Source organism: Nicotiana sylvestris, chromosome 6 (genome assembly GCF_000393655.2).
Source record: "Nicotiana sylvestris chromosome 6, ASM39365v2, whole genome shotgun sequence".
Classification (NCBI taxonomy): Eukaryota; Viridiplantae; Streptophyta; class Magnoliopsida; order Solanales; family Solanaceae; genus Nicotiana; species Nicotiana sylvestris.
The window spans coordinates 107,034,729-107,040,257 of NC_091062.1; the positions used below are offsets into that span (position 1 = coordinate 107,034,729).

At 33.9% G+C, this 5,529-nt stretch overlaps 1 long non-coding RNA gene across 1 annotated transcript; it reads right to left on the bottom strand.

Annotated features, from left to right (window-relative positions):
- Positions 1 to 621: 621 nt before the first annotated feature.
- LOC104249674 (uncharacterized) lies at positions 622 to 5,244 on the bottom strand. Its single transcript, XR_716821.2, has 4 exons — positions 5,066 to 5,244; positions 1,853 to 2,184; positions 1,311 to 1,416; positions 622 to 886 (listed from the first exon to the last, which is right to left on the bottom strand). It is a non-coding gene; the product is annotated as an uncharacterized lncRNA (long non-coding RNA).
- Between the last annotated feature and the right edge of the window lie 285 nt (positions 5,245 to 5,529).

Consider the following 5,529-nt stretch of genomic DNA (forward strand, 5'->3'; position numbering starts at 1 on the left):
TAGTTAAAGCAAGCGCGAGAAGTTTTATTTAAGGGAACGTGGTTCTAAAAAGCAAAACGACTAGTCGGGTCATTACAGTAAATCAATCGTCAGTTATGATCGTCGTTAATCTGAGTTCACCTTGAATCAGATTCTATTTTAATTCTTTATTTTCATGGGAATTTCATCCGAACCATTTTGAAGATCATCAAGAGCTCTCTCGAATGAATTCTACTCTTTCTGCTTTCCAGTAATTTATTCATGGCACGCCCTTCTATCCCATATTGTTGTTGCTCTTGTATAGTACAAGTATGTTTTTTTCAGAATTCTCAATTTTTTTTCCTCTCCACCACTTGTGTTTTCAAATCATTCATCTGACAAAAGTCCCTAACAAATACATAGGAGAAAAACAACCCAAAGATAGAGAGAAAGAATAGAGGATTTCAAGGAGAAAGAGAGGTAGAGAAAGGGTAGAAGAAGCGAAAGAGGAAAAATGGATGGATAATTGGAGAATACTAAAAACGACGGAGGGTAAAAAACAATGTTTTAATTTTATAAAAGGAAAAATTGGAAATAAAGTTGACAACATACTCGGGCCCAACACATTAAGCATTCTATTTTTTTTTTTCAAGTATTCCAATGCCAATGAAATAATTCTCCATCTGTAGATAAGAAATTGGACTATCAAAACCAGTAGGCTTTTCGATACATCATACAAAATGGTAGGATGGTACAATTAAAAAGTTATTCTAAGAGATAAAGTGCTGCAAGATCCTATAGACGTTATTCTGAGGATCATAAAATTCAATGTTATTGCTGTATAAAAGAGGATTGTATGAAGCAGCATCCTATAATTGAGGATTACAGGTTGTCTCTTAACCATTTTAGTGCACCATTCAGGACAGACCTGCGATCACAAACGTTTAATTAGGAGCAAGATATATTGGCAACAAGAAAAACAAAATTACAACACTTGAAGTTTAAGGGAAACTAAACCAAAATGTAGATAGATCAATTATTGCAGAATTAAGACGATGCCAATGGAGCAAAATTTATTTTTAAACCAAAGTACAACACCGAGCTAAAATATACACGTACAAGTAAGTTGTCATTCTACCATGGCTCGGTAAATGTAAGTAATGTCTATTTTCTGGCACGTTTGCTCAATTCATAAAGCAAAATCACTTATATGGTTAATGATAATGGGCTCTACCCATGGGTTTAAATGGAAAGTAGGTGAATTCCATGGTTCTAACAATATAAGCATCTAACCAAGAACTAAATACTTTTCAAGAAAAATCCTAATTAAAGAGTAATGTCAAGAAATTTACCTAGAAAAATTTGTTAACTTCTTCAACGGATCATCTTGATCTTCTGATGACTCATTGGTTTTTGATGTACTTGAATCTGAATCCACTGGAGTTTCTGTTGTATTAGCTGCGATGCAGAAAAGATGTGTCAACTTTTATGCTAGAGGAATCGACTGACTATAAATGGGATATTTATTTTGACACCCAAGTGCCATGGCTTTTGAGTGAGGAGAATTTCTAGCCTTTGATATTGAGAGTGAATTCAGAACGTGATTTTCTTATCCTCTGAGTGAAAATACTTCTTCTTTGGAACAATTGTCCAGAGGAGGGGTTCTAACACGTGACTATAGTTTCTAAAAAAGAATATCTATAAGAATGGTGCAATAATTAGGCGAGACAATACCAAAGTGGTAAGTTTAATTATCTAGAGATACGATCTTTTTTATTTCACAAGGATATGAATTAGTATGAAATTGCTAGGTTCAACTGAATTTTCAAGCAAGAATTAAGTGATAAAGAAATTAAAACTTGCACATTACAAGCATAACACCAAAGGGAAATACCTCTCGATGTCTCTGTTTCACGCTATTAGGCACAATGACTTCATTGAAGCTTGAGTTTCATGCATTGAAGCACAAAGTTACCATGAAACATGAAGCACTGGTTTGTCCAATACTGTCTATTATTTTTTTCCATCATTGCAATGCTATTTCAGTATTAGAATAGACAAATTCCATACACTTGTACTGAATTTTGTTGGGGGCTGGTTATTTTTCGCCCACAGTTTGATTATTGGACTCCACAATGCGATCAAAAGAGGGAAAACAAAAATTTCGAAAATACTTTGCAAAACCCACGTTTGAGCGTGCCCCGGGTTAACTAACTTCATTTTGACCTGTAAAATCAAAAGCTTCTTAGTGATATTGATAAACAAAAATACTTGGGCTGAAGTTAAATGGATGATATAGCTAACTAAAAATTGGTTATCTCTGATTGCACTACATAGTATGCACAATCTGAAGAGAAATGAACAATATCTTATGATGTTCACTAAATCAAACAATGGTTATTTCAGATGCCAAAATAAAGGGAAAGAAAAAGTTACATCCTGCCTAGGCAAATATGTTGCAGGAAGATCATCAACATAGGTAGTGAAGATCAGACTACCTGTTGTGCATGAGTAGAAAGTTGTCTAATATACAAGTTTAAGATTTTGCTTGAATCATCACCTAACCACATCTTTCCTGTTTAGGAAAGAGGAACTCTACCTCGATAGGGAATATTTTGAATGCGAATTGAGTTCTTCAAGTATAAAATGGTTAGTTCACAACCGAATTCAAACTTGACAAATTCGCAAAGGGAAAAAAATACAAAAGGAGATTCAAAACACTCATACAAACACACAAAGGAACACAAAGATTATCCGACATAGATTTGGAATGCCACATATCAGTCCCATATTGCTGGAAGCTCCTACGCTGCTCCTCATTGTAGACTTTAAAAATCACTTTTACATGTCCCTATACAGATAAGTCACCTAAAGGCTAAAGGCATATATATAACTTTGCTAGGCAGGACTAAGCCATGTATATACAGATGACCACATATGCTCAGATGACACCAATATTCAAGACTTTTAAGTTATTTTCCCATAAATGCATAATGAAGTTTACTGAGATTAGTAATATCCAGAGAAAGTAACTAAATACTAAGAGTATGAAAAATAGAAAATGTGATTAGCTCAAACGTCTCCAAGATACCAGGGCAGTAGGGGTGTTCATAAAACCCCGAAAAACCGAACCAAACCGAACCAAGCAAAAAAACCGATACTTTTTGGTTTGGTTTGGTTTTGGTTTTGAATTTTAAAAACCGATCAAATTTGGTTTGGTTTTGGTTTTAATCAGAAAAAAACCGAACCAAACCGACTATTGGAGTAGCTATTCCAAATTTATTATTATACCTATATATATGTATATTGTTATACAAAGTTTCAAAAAATTTATGGTAAATGTTAATAGTTTGCACTTTTAATATAGTTCTTTATCTTTACATTCTAGTTTGATTGGTAGTTTTCTTTTGTTTAGTGTAAGAATCCATTTCGTGTTAAAAATAACATATTTTTAATTGAGTCCTTAAATTATTCATCACTATTTGATTCAATTATCATCAATATATTTTGGTAAATAATAGATTTCTCAAAGGGCAATTGATTTGATACTGTTACATTGAAAATGTAATCGCCCAAATATGTGTTTGGTAGTGTATGTCATATATTTAAGAAAAAACCGATAAATAACCGAAAAAACCGAAAAACCGACATAAACCGAATCAAGAAAAACCGACTTAATTGGTTTGGTTTGGTTCTAATGTTTGAAAAACCGACTTAATTGGTTTGGTTTCTTTTTAGGAAAAAACCGATCCAAACCGAACCATGAACACCCCTACAGGGCAACATGTGCCTACAAGAGCAATTTGTAAAGCTGATGATAATCTTTAAGGATGAAACATAAATCAGCTTCAGGGCCCGTGTTTCAAAAAGACTACGGGTTTGTGAATTGAATATTTTTGGTTTTTTCATTTGATAACCAATTGGCTTAACTTCTCAGTCCCATCACCACCTTTGAACAATTTACCAGCCCATATAAGGTTGAATGTTTGAAGATGTGATCTATTTGCAACTTCTTCTCTTATGCTACTGAGGAAATAGGAAGCAAAGTAAATAAAAAGAATAGCCGGTACAATGATGGAGTGAGTTTCACCCGAAGTATTGATGTTGACAAAAAACAATAACCATCCAGAGAAATCGAGAAGCAAAGGAGAAGATACGGAAGTTAGTACAAGTATTGATATTAACAGAAGTACTGATATTCATAGAGCAGAATAAAAGGCAGATGAAATTCCATGAAAAGCAATGAGAAATATCTGTAGGTGGATTGTTATATCACAGCTGGCCTACTCAGCAAAGTTTAGCGTACTTGTATACGAAAAGTCAAGAGGTAGCAAAATGCTTTTAATTGACATTCCTCCGTAACAAAAGATTATGCAGATTAATATACTTATGCTTATAGTCATTCAACAAACAAAGATAACTTGGTGTCGCACTCTCTTAACTTTCTTTGTGCAACTCTGCACAAATATAAGTATTTCTTACAAAGGCATAAAAGAAAATCTAACCTGCTGTAGACTATACTTTGAAAACAGCATAAGTAGCACTTGCACTATACTAAGATGTCGTTGTGTTTGATCATGTTGAGAAGGTATTTTCGCCCAAATAAAGCTTCATTATTCAAAACATAGATATAAAGGTTTGCCCAAGGCAGTGCATTACCACTAAAGTTGAAAAAGTTGTACCGAAAATTAGAGATTCAAACACATTATTTCGATGCAAATACCAGAAAATCTTCAACACACCGAATCTTTAGAACGTAACTACCCCCTCCCTCCTGCCACGAAGAATAATAAAAACAATTTCTACATACCAATTTCCAGAATAAATTTTCCGTAAAAATTCTTAAATCCACACCAATTTTCACAATAAATTCCCGTAAAAAAACCCTAAAATTCAAAGTAAGCACTGTTGAAAATTTCTCCCCTTTCTTCAGTTCCAAAGAAGCAGCAAAAACCCATTCACTTAGAGCTTCGGCAACTATGTAAATTCGAAATAGGGAAAGTCAAACAGATTTTTTCTCTAAAATGCAAATTCCTACCAGATGAAGAGCGGAGATGAAGCCTCGTAGTACACAGATCAGGAAAGTAAATTAATACGAAATGATTACCTTGATGCGACAAAGTTAGAGCAGGGAATAAGTCCAAACCCCAATTTATCTTATGAAGAAGATGGTGGAGCTCCATAAAATGGAAGTTGATTTAATTTAAGCTATGAATTGCAAAAGTATTTCAAAATCCATGGAGGAACGGGTATATGCAGAGAATAAAGTTGAGAATACTGAAGAGAGAGAATCACATAATATAAAGCTGTAGGTATAAAATGACTATGTAACCCTCGCTAATTTAAGGAGCGTGCGTCATCAGATACAAGGACATAATAGAGAATTTAACACAAAATTAGACTGAAATGACCAACGTAGCCTTTGGTCGGCAAGCAGGGATGTCGACCGAGAGCAGCTAGTAAGAATTCTATATTCTATATAGTATAAGAATAGTTGAAACTTATTATTTGCTAGAAATTTGGGATGGCAATTATAATTAAGACAAATAAGGAAACCAGACAACTTGTAGC